Genomic DNA, 19005 nt, shown 5'->3' with positions numbered 1-19005 from the left:
TGTGCCTTGCCTCAGAGGGCAGCTCGCACCATTGCAGGAGAGCAGAGGGCTCATCTGGAGCAGGGTGGCTTGGCCTGCCTGTGCTGTGTGACACCAGGCAGACATGGGCAGTGTAGGTCAGCTGATTTGCTGGTGGTGACTGTGAGGAATGGGGTCCAAAACTACCTGAGAGCATTTGGCTTTTGGCTAGATCACTGTATGTCTCTCCCATACCAATGATCACTCAAACATCAATCAAATATTGTTCACTTTGTGACACAACAGCTACAGCTTGGTCTTCACAGAAGTCTCTCTCTCTCCATCTCCACTTCCCAAACCTGAGACTGTCCTTTGCTCACCTTCAGAGCAGCCTTTTCTCTCCAAGCATCCAAGTAGGGGTGGCCACCAGGGCCTTCTGGCTGAACACCCAACAGAGCAGCTGTCCTCCAGCAACAATGCAGCCATACCAAGTACCCACTTGAGTGCTGACCTCCACTACCTTTGCTTTCTTGATAGCCTGGAACTCTGAAAGAGCTGAGGAGCACCTTGGCTGTGTTTGGAGAAGGGGCAGAGATAAGACCAGGTCTGTTTTCATACAAGGCTAAAAGATAAATCAGCAGAAAGGATAAAGGGGCGAACTGGACACTGATGAGTCTTTGTCCAAAGGCTGATGAATCCCTGCTGAAAGGGGATTTCAGGGAGCACATGACAGCAAGGAATAGTTGTCTCAGTTCACTGAACTTCAAGTCTCCCCCTCTTCTGACATCCACCATGCGCCTCAAAATTGATCTCTGTGTGTGTAGGGGCCATATCTGATAACTGTTTAGCTGCTCCTGGGGATACTTCTGTACCAAAGAGATCCTAACAGTAAGAAACTCAGATCAACTCTGTTCTGGCATTGCCTGAATACCAGAAGGCAGCTGGATAATATGCTTCCTTTGTCTTAATGTTTAACTGCTTGTAGATCTTGGATGTGTTTATGGCTCAGCCTGAAACACCTTAAAATGTCTGTGTACTAGGCACACTGGACTCATTCAGCAGAACCCAGTTTTACAAGTGAGATGAAGCTCAGCCTTCTTTCCACACTCACAGAAGACACACATTCAGGCTTAAAAAAACCCCCCAACAGTCTTTCTTTTGCTAGCCAAGGACACAAATCAAATGGAGCTGGCAGACTTTTCTCTTTTCTTGGTTCTACATAATTTCCCATGCAAAAAATATTTTATGTGACCTCTGAATTCTTTCTTCTATGGTACTCTGTTAAACTTTTGATTAGAAGACAAAAAATACAGTACTCTTGCAATAGCTGTTTCCATGTATAGGTGGGTCAAGAATCTTCTTCACAGCCACAATACCTATAGTGCAACTATCCACCAAAGAGAAACATAAATTCCATGGAATTACTGCAACAGCATTGAAGTGCATAAGCTGCCAAACCATACAGAAAGTTAATAGATTTGTTTATGGACTAGACAAGGCTTAATTATACCAGGCAGCTCTAAAGAACAGTAAATCCTCTCTCTTTTTGTCTTCTCCCCCCCACTCCCCCCTTCTTTTCTGGAGTATCTTTCTCCTAGTGGCTTTCGTCTTCCTAATAATCCCATCACAAATGACAGATATGTTATCAGTCATCACTGGGATTTGACACATTCTTAATACCTGTCATGACAGCTCTGAAGTCTGCATGCTATTCCATTGTATTCCAAAGCATTTGCAGGAGGTAATGGACACATCAAATACAAGTCAATGGCTCTGCTTTATTGAACTGCTGAAGGCTTGCAATATAGAGGGAGATGCTTAAAAAAGCCTAATTGTGATTATTCAAAATTGCACGCATAGTAATTAAATATAAAACAATATATAATGTGTCAGTGTGTTGCTGTACCCAAAATGAGTCTCTCCTGGTACCTTGGCTCTCAGTTTTACTTTAATAGAGAACCTAATGCAGAAGTGAGGTGCAAGTCACGGCTAAAAAAGGGGGACACCTGAATTGATATGAATGAAGACAGAGGGACTGTGAAGTGTGTCACTCACAGAAACTGTCAATACCGCCAAAGAATAAATCTGAGTGCAGTAGAACATGAGTTTGAAAAGTGCCTCCCTGATGGGCACACAAGGAAAAGACTGCATTTTATCACTGGGCAATAAGGACAAGGAACACCAACTAACAGGTTTTGTATGAGTCCATTCCTAATGCCTGTTGATTTCTGTGGACCTCTTAATACAGGTAGTCTTGTTTTCTCTTGTTCAAGCCCTCAAAAGAGCTGTAACAGATCCAGCACCCCACAGGAAAAAATACAATACAGAGCTCTCCAAGCAGATAAACTTTCTTTTGATCAAAATCTAGTATTATTTCTGATGACTCTGGTCATCTGTGTGTAACACTTTTTAGGCACAAGAAAAATTATAATTTTTTACTGAAACTTTTCTTCCAAGCCTTAAACTTGCAAAAGGCTTTCTCACAGTTGAACCCAGCTGCTGCAAAGCATCATATAGCTACAGTCTCTGCCAACAGCGTATGAGCTGCATGACAGCAGAGTGCTCTGCCATTAGTAAATGCAATGGCTTGTTGTTCTCAATGCATCTACAATTTTGCACAAAAGCAGAAAAAACCACCCCCAACAAAAACAAAAACCCCACACATATTAGAGACAAAGCAGTCCTGTGTAACTCAAGGCCCTTTCAGCAGGCAATAAAGCCAAGGCAGAATTGTGAGTTGGAGTCAAAAGGAAGTATCCCATTGACATAATGAGCTTTGGAGCAGGTCTGGAGGGAAGAAGACAGGCAAAACACATTCAGCCACCTAAGTGATTTCATGTCCTCTGGACAATAGTTAACGAGTATCTCGTGGTTTAAGAGTCTGGAGGCATTGTTTGCACCTACAAGAAATGGATGAGCAAACTGGGATTCTTTACAGTGCAATTTTATTTAGGAGAAATGCAAGAGTAAGTTTTGCACCTATCAAGCACTTGGGAACAAAGTGCATTTAGAGGGGTGGGAATATTGTTCTCAGGATGTAGCAAATGCTATTCCAGGGACCTAAACCACTGCAATAACAGCACTGTTGGAGTGTAAGCTCATCTTCCCAGCTGAAGCACTTTCAAAAAAGCTGAAAGGTGAAGTTTACTTTAGTAAGCTTCTCACCAGATCAGATACTGTCCGTTCTCAAGTGGCCAGCATAAAAAACATTCCACAAGTAAGCATGGTATCATATTTTCTGATGATGATCTTATACCAGGGCCTATTACAGGTTGCATGGAGGCAAAAACATGGCAGCACAGCCCGACTGAGAAGTCTCCCAGCAAATATTCCCTTCTGGCTTCGGTCCAAGGAGCATTACTGCTTCTCCTGCTGCCTACACTCCCCAGTTATTCCTTTCATATACCCTCTCAGCTGTAAGCAAATCAACATGCCAATCCCTTGGGACACATGGCTTAGCTTATAGTTAGGACTTGCCACTCTGCTTTGTGCTTTGGACATTGATTTCCATTGTCTCAGCTATCACGCAACAAAAGGGCATTTAATTGCTGTCTCATTTAATCTGGGGGAGAAGAGGGGAACAACTTTTTCCAGCCCTGATTGATGGCAGCCATTAGCACCTCCTAGCACAATACTGACTTACTAGAAGCACGATTTACATGTGAAGTTCAGTGCCACACAAGTGAATCAGATTTGCAGCTATGCTTACTTGAACAACTTCAGAGACAAAACCTTCACATGAAATGAATTTGCAGAAATCCTTACACTGGCCACCCACTTAAAGAGAAAACTTCAAAGATAAAGGAGGTTTGTTGAAACCTCCTAGAAACAGAAGAAAGTTTAGCAGAGATCTCGAAGTTTTTGCTTCACTTGTCAAGTGCTCTACCTTGTAGGTGCTTTAATGGTTGTAAAAGAAAAACAAAATCAAACCCAAAAAAAAACCCCAACCCAACCAACATGATTTATACTTACTAACATATATTTAACATTAGGAAACACTTCATATCCACTAGGCATCAAAATTCCCAATTGCATACTACAAAAGTCAATGCTGAAGAATCCCATAAACTGCTTTCCCCTTTTTGTGTGAACATTTCTATCTTCCTTGTGATGAAGGAAAGAAGAAAATTAATATCCACATTTAATATCCTCCATGTTCTGGAGAGCAATAAGCCACATGCCTTGCTGCTCCAGCCAAACTGCTGATGTGGATTTTTAGTACTTGTCTCGTTTTATTAAAAAGCAAAAGGATGCAAATCTCTGTTTCAAAAGAACAGAGCTCATGAAACAACTAGATTAGTGAAGGCTTCTTGAAATAGCACCTTTAATCAGACCTGTTATGTGAAATTTGCAGTAATTTCAGTGAAATTTGATGTAGTTTGATGCAGCTTATCAAAACGTTTAATAATTGCAAAATATAAGATCAAGCACCTTTTGAACACCAGACTTTCCAGTCAGACATAGAAACAAGCTGAGGCACTAGATATTATTGACACACCTTTGTACATTTTTTGGAAGATTTACCATGGGAGAGGCAGATTGAGAAAGGCTGACTTTCAGCAAGGCAATGATGTACAGCCAAACACGCAAGCACTCACGTTATCTCAGCTGTGGGAGCACTAACCCTGGCCAGGCAGAGGCTTTCTGAAACCATGCTAGCTATACCCACAAAAACCACTTCTGACTACTTTCAGAACATATGTGCTCTGTTATTCACATAATTGGTTTAAAATTCCACAGCAAAATTACTCTGCAATTACTTGCTTTCAGTGAGTCCACTTCTTACTTTTGCATCCCCCACAGGACCCACCTTTGTTCCTCAGTGATACTCATCTTGCCTGATGTGCATTTCTAAATAAGCTTAAATAGTGACTATTTCTCTGTGATTTCATGCTTTTTCCTACATCTTGAAAAATCATGATTTTAGGTACATAAATGAGTGTGTGAATGCAGAATGTACAGTTTTGGTTTAGAACAGCTGTTTTCACTTTTATTCATTTTGCAGCACACGTGCATGGAAAACTGTATTTTGATTCTTCCTTTCCCCATTTGTTTTTAAGTTTTTAAATAAAACTCAAAACACAGAAGCATCCAAAACTATCAAACAACACCCCTCCTCCCAAAAAACCCAAAACAAAACAAAAAAACTACAAAAAAACCTAAACAAAACCCCTCCCAAACTGGCATGAGGCCAGATGTTAAACACTAGATTACACTTGTTTCCTTAACTTGGCTCTTCCTAAATTTTGTTTTCCCCTCCCACTGTTTCCTTTTTCTTTGGTGCCGGGCAGGAGACACGTGCTTCCCTTGCTGGAAGGGCTGTGCTAGCTTCCAAAAAGTTCAGTCTGTGGACAATTATTACTGGTAACTGTGAGGAAGGCGGCACACAGGATCCCAGCCTCTCTCCTTCCCCTCCAGGACTGCACCAGGCTGGAACCAGAGCTCTCAGTGTACTGCCTTCAGGAGCATCACAAACACTCAGAAAGTTGCCAAAATGGATTTAAACCACTTTGCAGCTGAAGAACAGACCGAGAACCATGCAACCCCTCTATCAATCTTGCTTCAGATCTCTTTGGCCACTTGAGAATAAAGAAGGTTTCACGTGCTGGTTTCTGAGAAACCTGCCAAGCCAACACATACTAATCAATGTGAACAAGTCCTGGAAAAGGAGTTGATCAAATCTCTCCAATCATCCTCAGAGTCACAGTCAAACCCACACACCTTCGAGATTCAGGTCAGCCACACAGCTGCTCAGCATCCCCTGGGAGACTCAGAATGTAAGTGCAAAATTAGGGCAAGCACAAGCACAGCAGTAGGCTGCAGCATGTTGCTGGCAGAGGCACAAACCTGCTCCTCTACCCAGCACACCATCTATAAATAGGTTTATGAATACAGAACCTCTGCCAAGCTATTCTTACTTTTTTTTTTCCTTTGCTAATTTTTAATGCCTCTTGCAAGACTGACTCCTAAAAGTTTTATCTCCATTAGTAGCAATAAACACTTATTAAATGCTCCAGCAATGTTTGAAAGTCTTGATAAATAGCAACAAATTTGTCTAGAGAATCAGAATATAATTTTGCACTTAGAAAACTCTATTGTATTAAAGAAGAAGGGAAAAATGAGCTTACCTGAAAACAGAAAATTCACATGAAAAATCCGTGTGCACACCACAGCTTAGGAAACAAGAACCCACTTCTGGGACTTCAAGAGAGACAAGGCAGTGTCAGTGCTTACTCTTGTTCAGCTGCGCTCCTGGGGGTTCCGGCTGAGCCCCAGAACCGAGCCCTGGGCTGTCCCCCTCACTCTTCGCACCTGGAACAAGAAGACAGGCGCTCAGCTCAGTGCAGGAGCGGCACATTCCACAGCCCAGGCACCGCGAGGGATGCTCACACTGCCTGACTGCTGCGGACCCAACACACCTCATAGCAGGGGAAACTCATTGCAGCTGCCATTATTGACAAGCATGTTTCTCTCCTCTTCTCCACTGAAGGTGCTCTCTCAAGATACCCTGGGGACATGCAAGGCACTAGAAAGCTGTCTAGAGAGCATCCTAACTTTCCCTTGGAGAAATCACTTTTCTAGATTATACCAGCAGCCCCATAACAAACCTGCTAAAGCCCAGACTATGGCAAGAACACTTTCCGGTAAGAATCTTGTTTTGAGCTGTCAGTTTTTGGACCAGCCAGGACTGATTTCAAACAGGAACATTAACCAAGGACTTAAATTACCTTGTACTTTCATCTGCTATCATTCTCTTGTATCTCTGTTTTTTCCGTTTCCCTCTCAACCCTTACATATTTCACCATCCATTTTCAAGGATGGATGACTAAATGAAGCCCTTTATTAAGGCTCAATTTTCAAAAGCAATGTCACCTTCCAGTTTCCCTTTGCTTCAGAAATTAGCTTCTAGGGGCATATTCTTGAAATGCCTACATCTATACTTATTTAAACTTTCTGAGGAATAATTGAGTATGGAAAGTAAGGCTTAGCCTGATTAAATTTTTATGTCCATCTAAAAATAAAAGGAAATGCATAGTAAAGAACTAGGAAAGCTTGAGCCTCCCTATTTTATTTTTTTTTACTTCTGAAAGACAAAGATAAAGGAGACATATTACAATTGTTTGTTTGTTTGTTTCAGAAATCCTGAGAAACTTATGACCATATTCTTAAGTTTTGAGCTATGTAGAGTCAACTGCTAAATCCTTTATATGTTCTGAGCTAGCTGATCTTACTGGCCCCGATTTGAGCTGTAGGACTACATGACCTCTGGTGGCCCCTTCCAAACCGGTTATCCCATTATTTTTTCCAAAGGGAACAAAGGCTAATTTGTGCTTTTCAGAAACATAGCTAACCTTTTTTTTCATGTTTGCCACCCCTTTTACTGTATGCATCTTCTCCAATGAGGAACCTTGCAACAGTCCAAATCTATATGCATTTTATACACAAAAACTCCTTAAAAGTTATTTCAATGCCAAATTATCAGAAGTACCTTGTCACACGTCACAAACTGAAAGGATCTGAAGTGCATTTAGGTTAAACTAGCCTGGTAAGAAAACTAAGAGAATGCATCCTAAGTCCTCCACTAGGTAACACTAAAGAAGGAACTGGGGTAAAAGACAGTGGTGTTATTTCCTGTAGAAGAAACTCCGACTTTACAGTAATATATTTTCTAGCTGTGATTCTGAAGGCAGGACACTATTTTTTAAATCAGCTCTCACGTCACATGGCTGTCAGCCTTGTCTGCAGGGAAAGCAGTGGAATCCCTTGCACGGTCCACACCTCTCCCTGCCAGCACCACCTTCCAGTAACGCCTCCCTGTGCCACGGCCCAAGGCCACCACAAGCCCACATCTCCTGTGGATCATCACAGGACATCACAGCCACTTTCCAGCCACCTCCATCATGTCTGTGCATCAAACCCTTCAGCTGGCCTACAGGTTTACTCCACAGTAAAACTTTTCAAACAGTTTCTTGGAAGGTAAACATTCTGAGGCTTTTTTCCCCAAAAATTCTTAAGCATGTGTGCTTCTTGATGAATACCAAACAAAAAAAAAAACACCCTTGTGCAATGCAGCAAGATCTGTTTTTGTTTTTCTGTGTACCTGCTCTCACCGGAGAGGAACAGAGACCTTATTTAATAGACAAAATATCCAGGGAATGAAGTACAGAAATTCCAGTCCTAAAATACCATAAAGACAAGATATTGGAATAAAAAATAAACAGAGTTTTCCCATCATTAAGGTGAAGGAATGCCATACAGGGTTGGAAATTTCTCCTCAAATCTAACTGAACCTTATTCCTGTTGTTCTGACACTTCTGTCATCACTGTCTTCTCCTTTACCCTTCTCCAAGAACTGAAAATGCCTTTTCTCTTAACCCCAGCAACATCAGACTCTATCACTGCTTCTGCTGCAAGGGAACACTGAGACAAGAAAGGGTAATCCCCTCAGAAAACCACTCACATGGGTCTACCCAGCAAGTGACTACATATTCTTTCTTTAGTTTTTCAAGAAACACAGGAATTTCTCTTTTCTAATAAAATTATTTCAAATTAACACTATGACCGCTTTTAAAGTTGAACCTTAGCCTCAGACAGAGTCTAAAAGAGACTGTTAGATATGAAGAGCTTTTTCTTCAGCAGGCACACAGTTTGCTTCAAAGCTCATTGTTTAAACAGGAACAGTTGACATGCAAAGTCAAATTTAAGGATCCTGGGAATAGCTGTGCATGACGGGCAGCTGGCAGGCAGGTCTACTGAAAGGATGCAGTTCTGTACATGAAGTCACAAGAGTGAGATTCCTAATTATATGCAGTAACCAAGGCAAGGAAGAAAAACCAGTTCATCAGTTAGCATCCAGTAGCACAGTGAGGAAGCTTTGTTCTCTTCTCTGGAAAGAGGACAGTCGATACTGCTCATATCAAAGCCTCGATCCACAGCCCTCCAGGCTTAATTAGAAAATCATGAAGAGTACAAAATGGCATTGGACACAAAAAATGATCATTTTTCAAGTAAATTTAGTGGAGTGAGCACTCTCACATTTACAATCCGCACTCCCTCATCCACCCTTTTTCCCTCATTAATGATACAGAGTTGGCTGCAGATGCAACAAAACCTGTCAGCAACTGCAGGGTGTCCTAAAGCAAGTCTTGCCTATTATTCCAGCTGTATAGATGAAGGTCGCTGACACTGCTAAAACCTCTGACATTTTATAATCAATTGCCAACATTTACAGAGGAGAAAATACCACTAGCTTTGAACACACTCAGAAAGAAAGAAATTCTTCTCAATTAATTTTAAGCTTGCTCTCTCTTAGCCAAAACATGAAACATGAGGCAACCTAACAAGTCAAATATTAGTGAGATTCTTTTCTGGCAGCTAATACCATCTTCTGTTTGTATATAAACAATTGTAGTTTATCCATCTCTTCAAAATAACTGCAGTATGAATCATCGTAAGGACAGCGTCAGAGAAAACTGCCAAATACTTGTAGCCGAGGAAAAATAATAATTTAACTTTAAAAGCAACTATGAATATCAGACTATCAGCATGTTGCTAACACCAAATACCTATCGGAGAAATCTAGTATTTTGTGGATTAGTCTCTTGGAAGATGAAAGGGGATGACCTTTACCTATACCTTCGCTGCTGGCAAAGAATGATGAAGCCCTTGCCATGCACTGCATATTCACCTTGTGCCTTCTTTTCAGAACAGGAACGGAGACTGCTGCCTTTTAAACAAGTATTTAGTTGATTTTTAGCCAGCTGCAATATTCCACTGCTACAGCTAAGGATGGAGGGCTAAAGAAGAGATTTTCAAACAATACTTTGTAAAGGGTCCACAAGTCCTGTCTGATTTATAAACTGTCAATGTGCTCGATGAGTTCAGCAGCTGGGAAGCCCTGGATTTGACATTTCTGCCCTTACTCAATAGTTCAAAGCAATCCTTTTGAGTTAATACAGGGCCTCAGAGAACATAGGGATCTCTAACTTAAGACCTCCTAAAGACCAATATTTTGGTCAAAATTCTTGCTCCTGACAGTCATTCTCACCCTCCAGCTCCTAATTCAAACAATCAGTCCACCCTTGGCTTTCACAGGAGCTTGTTGTTGTATGTTGTAATATTTGCATCAAATACAATTGCCAAAGGCACTCCAATTTTCACTAATAGTTATCATTAGGAGAAAAAAAAAAAAAAAAAGAAATATTTTTGTCCAAAAAGAGCCATTTCCTGATGTTTAGCATAGGCAGGATAACGGTCACAGACAGCATCTTGGCTCAGCAGGGAACAGTAGTAGGTGGTAAATGAGAGTGCTGGGGAGGGGACAGATCTTTTTCTAGGGGGGAGAGGGGGCAGTGTCTGCTAAAGGAGGCACCCTGATGGCAGTAGATTTATGCATCCACTCTCGTCAGTCTAGGAGGAGGGAATCATTATGCAGGGCCAGCTGCAGGGGTGTGCACTGCTGTCGGGAAAAATTAGAAGTCTAGCAATGAACTATAAAGAAGGGAGAAATGACAGAGTGAATGAAAACTCCATGATAAACCCATTTAGGTTCTCTTCTCCCTGGGATGAAATATGAAACATAATCTCTTTGGCATATATGCTGGCAGAGACACAAACAAATATGCCTCGGTACGTTCAGGCACATGGCCCAGAATGTGCAATGACAGTGTCCACCCAAAGGACTGTGACTGCACAGGGTATGGAGCAAGAGCCCTTTCTCAGCACGTCCAGCCAAGCTCCAGGGAAGGATCATAGCACACTAAGGTGCTTTTGGAAGAAATCTCCTCTGCTGCCGAATGCCTCCTTTGTGCAAATACCTTGGAATGAAAGCTTTTCCATTTGAATACCTGGGAGAAGTGTGGGGCTTGGGGTGGGCAGAGAGATGACTGGACTATAAAACAGTGAAAAGCAGCCAAATTTAGGCCCTGGTATTTCATTCTTATTTGAGAAAATTATAACTTTCCAATATTATGTGGCATTCCTTCCCCTAGGAGAATTTCTGTCTGAGTTGGGGAGGTCTGCATAACTTCTTGTCCTGTTTAAGGCAGAGGTGTGTTTTTTCTCCTTTGTTAATGCATTCAGAAATATGAAATATTCCGAGTATTTATTTACTGTGCTTGGTTATTAAAAAAAAACCAAAGGATTTTTGGTCACACTGGTATCGGAAAACAAGGGAATGGGAAAAGAGCAGGCAACGAAAGCAGTGCTCTTTAATGCACTCCCAAAATCCCCTGGTTACAAGTCAAGACCCAAGCCTAAGAGGGAAAGTGTTTGGTAGCTTTTCCTTCTGCCGCCTGTCCTAACCACTGTTAAAGCCTAGGGGCTGGTGAAACTCTTTCTGGAATGCTAATGCCTTGCTGAAAGCCAGAAGGTACAAAGTGGGAGCTGTTTGGAGAATGCTTTCCTGAGGGAAAAAGGGAGGGAGGGATGCACTTCAATACCTTATTTTAAGTTACACATAGGAACCCATAGTGTTAGGCATATTTTTACCAGGAACAGAAGAAATACATTTTGCTCAGCATGCTAACATTGTAAATTCTGCCACTGTATGTCCTTCAGTGTAAGCTTTTTGAGATACAGTTTGAAGAGAAAGGTTTGTTCAATTAAGTGTGTGAGAATCAGGGAAAGCAAAAACAAACCACAAGCAGTTCTAATGTAAATGTTCTTCCTCTACTACACAGCACATTCAGAAACGTGGGCATTTATGTAATTCTCTGTAAAATACTTTGAATCAATCTACCTTTTTTAAAGGCAACTCTTCTATAATATTCATCCTGGTGGCATTGTCTATCAAGCATAACAAACATTTATGCTACCAGGTGTCAGATTAAGATACCACTGACCACACTGTAACTACCTGGTGTGTTTTACAAGCATTTATACCTTCACAGTGTAGGTCTAACAGCTTAATAAACTGCAAAAGCTCAAAAGCACATTTGAAGCAATCACTCCAAAACAATGTTGATACATTGTTTCATTAACACTGTGAAGGTATAGATGGGGTCCTGAAGTGAAGAATGGGGTCTTCTGATGAAGTAAATGAAAGTAAATGAGCCTACATGCATGAAGGCTCAAAGAACATAATTCTGAAGGCCACTCTTTGATCAAAGCTTTGTGAGAAAATGCAGAAATAAACCACAAGTTGTTACAGTGAGCAGCAGAAATAAAACTGGCAAATTCCTAAACTATGAAACTATATAATTGTCAAAGTGGAAACAATACTTCTTACAACTACATAGTTATGATTCACTTTTTTCTCCTAAGGAAAGTCAGGACAGACAAATGTATAATTTTAATGTCAATTCAGGAAAAGCCTTTATAGTAAGATATCAAATATATTATGGAAAAGGGAAAAGGAACACAGTTATTTATCTGACTTGAAAACAGCACAGTGTCAAGTTAATTTAAAATTCAATTTCAGTTTAAAGCATTACAAGGAAGAAAGAATCCTATGTATCATAGGCTGTAAATTGAAATCCTAGCAAGGTTTTTGTCTGCCAGCTAGCTGTGTATCAGCTATAAAGCCAGATTGCAGGCGCTTCTTTTGGGAGATTGGGCTGCAAGGCTCACATTCCAAGAAGTTTGTCATTTACTATTCCCATAGGCATTTAATTTAAATATTTTTTTATAGTCCGTTAGTTAATGGAAAGCTGGCATTACAATAACCCAGAGGTAATTTCAGCAAGGTACAGTACGTGATGCAAAAGCACAGAGGGTCCTCCTACCTTGTGGAAGTCACCAAGAAAGTGCACATTCATATAAACGTATCTCTTACAAAAGCAAACATGCAAAAGAGTTTGCAAAAACAGCTTTTAGTGTGACAGGAAATTAATAAATAAAGAAAGAACTCTTGGAGGTTTTTTCCCCTTTTTCCCCCGTACCTGCACAAAAATGTGTCATTTAAACTCTACACAAAACCTTGAACATGATGGTTTGAGGGAAGAGGCAGGATAATCCTCCCAGTTTTCTGAGCTGAGGAATAAATAAATCTGATAGAAAGGACATTTAATTCACCCTTGGACACCAAGTTGAATGAAAGCCTACTCAGATTTGGTACATATTATAAAAAAGTGACTCAAGGACAACAGCTAGATCTCTATCTTTGGAAGGTTCCTGCAAAGTGCACTGACCAGTCTGATCAGAAAGGCAAATTCTGCTCAGAGAGGCAGATTCTGCTCCTCAGCCACCAGCCACTAAACCCAGCTGGCCAGCAGACAGGAGCAGGGCTGGAAGGGCACGGAAAATCTGCACCAACAAAGAAAATAAGTGTATATCCCTGACCTCCGCTCCTCCAAAAGAAAAGTAAAGAAAAGCTGCCATTTACAGCAGGTGGGCTACTTTTATTCAGTCACATAGGCCTTGAACCTCCTTGTACAAACACTGTGAAACCTCAAAACCTTGCTGAGGGAGCAGATGAGCACCTTGGAAAGCTTTAGTTTTGTCAAAGTGCAATTTAAGGTGTGTGCAAATTGGTACTCAGGAAAGGGTAATATTTGAGGACATGAATTTATCTCCACTGACATATCCACAGCTGGGAACCAGTATGAACAGCTTCCTCATGCTGACACATTTCACTTCTTTTTCAAATGGAAAGATGTGGAAAACATTATTAGAGGAGATAGAAAAGTGTTTTCATACTGCAGTAATGGCTTTTATCCTAGCTTTGAAAATGACATAATTTTGTGTAAATTTATCTTATATACACATTATCTATAGTTACATTTTTCATAAAACAATAATTTCTAAAAATACTGGAAGATTTACAAATGCTAAGGGAGGGAGGAATTTGATACAGTTTGAGATGGAAAAAAAGCCTTTTGCCTTTAAACGTTTGTTTTTTTTTAAGTACATCTGGGCCCTTTCCTGCTCCCACAGCAATACATGAGCCTGTGGTTATGCCCCTCCCCACTCCCCTTCAATTCTCCACTTAAACCCTCACCATTTAAATGCCTTATTCACCTTTTTGCCTTACCCTGCATTTTTGGACCTACAGCTCTGAAGTAGATTTCGAAAAACTTTTGCTGGCACTTAATATGGAAACTACTACCACTGCACCAATATTTATACACATGGTATTACAAAAATATACCATTTGCTCTAATGTACTGCTCTTTCCCTGCTCTCTACTCTAGCAGAAAACAGAAAGAGGTTTAGCAGCGATAAGGAATTGACAGATATCTTCACTATGCAGTGCCCTAGTGAGAAAGGTTTATGTCTGAATTATGCAGTGTCCTTTGCAGAGTGGCCAAAACAAGCCTCAGATTGCTTAAATTTCTCTGGAAACTAAGAATCACTGCATAAAAAAACCAAAAAACCAAAACCACCAAAATAATCCAAATTTAAAAACATGCTGCATCTTTTAGTAGGAAAACCAGGCCACAGCACAGGGATGTTGCACACAAGAGGATACAATACTTGCTTTCTTTCTAAGCTGTTCCTGACACAGCATGTGACTCTATTCTAATGCTACTTTTTAGTAAAACATTTTTTGGTTGCCAGATGTTGCACAACCCAAAGGAGGAGGACTGGAAACTGGAAATGCCAGCTCCTCCAAGATAACCTGCCTTGGACTAAAGCATCATGAGGCTGGAATGTTCCTCACATGATGGAGGGAGCCTTCTGTGAAGGACTTGAGGCTTCAGATTTTTACCAGTTTGGTGGAATTTGGGAATTCAAGTTTTACCGGACTCTGTAGCACCACCTGATACCATCTGATTGTGATATGGGCAAAACCAACTAGCAAAGGTGTTCAGAAATGAGAATTTCCTACAGAAATACAAACACAATCACAGGATTTTCATAGGAAGGCTTGCAGTGTACCATGGAGTGGGTAAAAGGATTAAATGCTGCATCAAACTCTATCCCACTGCACAAGTAAGAACAAACTGGTGTGGCAGAACACCAAAAGCAGCCTAAGACTTTACATTAAGTTGTCAATCACTTCATCTTGAAAAACTAAAAAAGAGATTGTTTTAAAATAATTTTAAATGTTTCAATTCTTCCCCTTACATTTGGTTTGCACACCAAAGTGATAAAAAAGCTTCAAATATTCCAGTATTATGCAAAAAAGTTTAAAGTATTGGTAGTATTTCAGACAAAAAAAGAAAAAAAATCAGAAAACCGAAATATATTATCAAATTCTTTGAAGTCATTTTTTGTTCCACTAAGACATTTATACTAATTGGTGACACCCTCATTTAATCTTTTCATGTGCAGATCATTTCTAAATGACTGAGATTTAGGATACACAGTTTTAATACTGATGGTGTACCTAATGAGATCAGATTTTTAATAAGGTTCTAGGCATTCATATTAGAGAAAGGCTTTGACAAAAAAATGGGAAGGTAGCTGTATATCATTAAGAGTGATCCTGTTCAGATCATTATAATCACATCTGCTATTCTTTTTTATACACCATTACCTGGTATAGGTGAAAATCACAAAATATATAAATCCTTGATACTAACACAAAATACCTGCAGGTCCATTTATATCTCATTCTCTGTATATACACAAAACTTTCAGCAAAGAGATGCTATGGAGGATAAACACATGCCAATTGTGATTAACTTAACAAGATGTAATTTGGCCAGCAAAAATGTTAGTTACTTCCTAACTTGTTTATTGACCACTATCAGAAAAAGCAATTCAATGTCAGTACTGATATTCTAATTTTAGTACTATCACTTTTTATTACGAATCTTGCCTGTGAGATGCATAATTATGAATTAAGTAATTATCATCATTTATGTATAGGTGTCAATAACTACTGCTAAAATTCTGCTGCTCCATTTTTGTATAGAAGTATATCTAGAGCTACTGCAGGTTGCCAATAAGACTGCAGTGTGTCCATATGTTAGATTATACACAGCCTAAGCAAATGCTGAGGCACATCATCTTTCAGTAGTATAGCAATTTCAGGCTTGGACTGATTTTCCTACAGAAATACAACCAGTCAGTGTTCCATTTTGAGCCATATCAGAAACGCTCCCTCGGTAGATTCAAGTGCCTCGATCATTTGCAGCAGCTCTTTTCAAGTGGCTAACCAGAAAAAATTAAACAGATGAGTATGCTTTATTTCTGTACATTCTTGAGTTTATTGCAGCTCCTGTTACTGTGCACTTCCCTCCTTCACTTGGGTCCAGTCCAAGCCATCCAGGCCTCCCAGGACAGGGAGGAATCCTTAACTAACATTTGGAGGACAAATTTGTGGTGGGCTTCTGGGGTTTAGTGCAGGCAGCACAAGATCACCTGCACTGCTGCTCTTTTCAGGCTGACACTGAGGTCTCTGTGTAAGGTACTGTTTGTTCAGGAAGACACAATGTAAAGAGAAGCCTGGCCATATCTTGGAGTTAACAGATCTGCATGGCTCACAAGTCATGTGCCTCCTGCATGAAAGCCCTGGAAGAGTTTCCCTGTCTGCTCAGCCAAGCCTTGAGACTGTGTCTGGGAGATGTCATTTGAAGACCTTTTACCACAGTTTTCATAAAGGTAGGAAATATCTATTGTTCCTCTATAGGAAAAACTCTCTTTAGAACCTACAGTGGTATTTTATCACTTCACCTATTCAGCCTGGAGCACAAAGCCCAAGAGAGCACAGAGAAAGAGATGCACATGCAGTCAGTCAACACTGCAATCCCTGATGATGCTATGTATGTCCAAAGCACTTGCTGTTGTCCATGTTGATTTGCCTGCTGAGGGAACCCCTATTCAACACCCATAACCCAACTATTCTTGCAGAGACAATTGAAAGGTAAATGTAGACAGAGTTCCGTATGTTCCCAGCAGAGTCTTTCAAGTATTTTCCACAGATTTAGTCAACTGAGTACCTATTCAACTTGCTATCTCCATCTTAAACTTATTAATAAGACATAAAGGATAAGAAGTTCTGATCCCACCAGAAAACGTAATTGTGCCAAAAGCTTGTGGTGGTGCTAGTTACCATTAAATTTCAAAACCAAACTGTAAGTCAGTCTGAAGAGAAAGTGTCCTTCTATTGCCAGGTATTAGTCAGTTCACTACTACTGTGTGCCTAGGAGTATGAAAGTGAAGTACAGGACCAGTGCCAGGATAGAAACATATTATGCCTACACATTGTTATTCCAGTTCAAACATTTTCACCTAATCTAGTTCTGAAATGTACTAGCTTCAGTTACGAGTAAATACAACTGTAATGAATACTAATAAATAGACTACAAATAAATAAAAATGAGGTGGGGTTTTTTTGGTTTTTTTTGTCTTTGACGGGGAACTATTACAAGAGACTTACATGCAGACAGAATGGCCATTTCCTAATACAGAATCCATCACTGTCACTTAACATATGACTCTCTTGTAATGCTGTGTTATGAGACAGAAAGTCAAATAATCTCTTTTGCTTTGATGAAGGCATGAGGAAGTTGACTCAGATAAAAGCAGGGAGTAATCTGTTTAAACAGCTTGGGTCCAAAGTTGAAAATGAAACAAAATCAATAACAAATTCAGGTCTGCTGTATTTGGAATATGGAGAATCTTCTTTAAGCAAGAAATAAAAAAAAAAACAGGATGAAATGCTACTACAAAAATATTTCATGCCAGAACATTTTATATGTCAGGTTTGTGAAGACCCTTGTTTGTTTGAACTTACATGTGTTTATTCATGTATCAACTGATATGACACACACTATTTGCTAGTAATTATGTAAAGAAGGTTTGGCTAATCTAGAAGTAATGAAGGACATCAGGGTAGATTGATATTTATTAGAAAAACCAAGAAAGAAAAAAGTGAAAGCCCTCAATGTGTTCTGATTATTTAGGCTCCAATCTTTGGTGATACATTCCTGGCACATATCTATTCAGGTCAGGTTTTTATCTGAGCTAGTGATGTGTTCTGAGGGAGCACAAAAATGCCTGCATCCTGGGTCACAAAATGATTTTTAAGGAACTGGCCATTCAGATCTTTGGGGAGAAGTATGTAACAAGTCCTTTCTGCCTTTTTAGAGAAAAAGCAAAAATATGCATGTTTGCAAAGTAGGAAAGAGAATTCCCAGTCCATGCATAGAAGAAGATTTAGCAAGAATGCTTACACAGTAGTAAGAATACTTACACAGAAGACAACAGAAATGTTGACAAAACAGCTTAAAATTGGATCTGAATTTGGATCACTACAACACATCCTTCCTATACCTTAATAGCCAAGGGCATGAAAAGAGCTACAAAGAGAGTAAATGTGTTGTCTTTAGTTGATAAATTCAAGTATTCATGAAAGAAATCAGAACCTAAAATCATCACTGCAGGCTTCTGAGAAAAGATATTAAATGTGCATGAACCTTTTCTACATGGACAACCTGCAGAAACCTCCCCATTAACCTGTCTGAGATCTTCTGAAGTAAAAGCGAACTCAAAACCCCCGAAGCACCTTTCAATTTTCAAAATTATTTTACCATAATAGTCAGAAAGACCAATAATAGTTCATGCTACCTTAGTGAGAGCAGGCAAGTGTTTGGAAACGTAACATCCAAAATGTGCCTATGAACACAGCTTATTTAATTCTCTTAAAATGCAGAATTACTGTAATCATAACAAGAAGAAGCACGTAGCACAAATCATCAAATTTATAAGTGACTTCCTTTTACTGTCTGAGAGAAAATAGCTTTGAGATTTTTGCTCTTCTTCTCAGCAGTCCAAAATAATGCTCCTCAAGGAACTGAACTAGTGAAAAGGCCAAAATTTTCCAGAAGGAAAATGGAAGATAACAACATATTAAGCTGGCCAAAAGAAATAATTTCAGATTCTAATTCATCAAGAATACTGTGAACGGTTTTTTATCATTCTGTAGCAAAAAAAAACCCCAACCAAAATCACATTCCTCAAACAATGTTTGGTCTTCCTAAATATTTAGAGGCACATGTTAACCTGCAGTCCTGTGAGTGGAGTAACTTCAGGCCTTGTGATTCCATTTGTCTCAGAAGTCGAAGTGTTTGAACAAAAACCATGACACCCACCTGGCCAAGGGTTAAAGCAACCTTTCACAAGGAAGAAATCAGCCTTTGTGGTTCTTGGGATGGC

At 39.9% G+C, this 19005-nt stretch overlaps 1 protein-coding gene across 3 annotated transcripts in view; it reads right to left on the bottom strand.

Moving 5' to 3' along the window:
* LOC131572816 (plexin-B2-like) overlaps window positions 1-19005 on the bottom strand; it is a 255163-nt gene that overhangs the window by 169393 nt on the left and 66765 nt on the right. For 2 of the 3 annotated variants that reach the window (XM_058826193.1, XM_058826194.1), the window contains exon 3: window positions 6087-6270. The gene's annotated coding sequence lies outside the window, so the exon portion shown is untranslated. Of the gene's footprint in view, window positions 1-6086; window positions 6271-19005 lie in introns of those variants that run through there. The other variant, XM_058826195.1, reaches the window with a different exon arrangement.

Source organism: Poecile atricapillus, chromosome Z (assembly GCF_030490865.1).
Source record: "Poecile atricapillus isolate bPoeAtr1 chromosome Z, bPoeAtr1.hap1, whole genome shotgun sequence".
Classification (NCBI taxonomy): domain Eukaryota; kingdom Metazoa; phylum Chordata; class Aves; order Passeriformes; family Paridae; genus Poecile; species Poecile atricapillus.
This window is presented reverse-complemented; position numbering and strand designations above follow the sequence as displayed.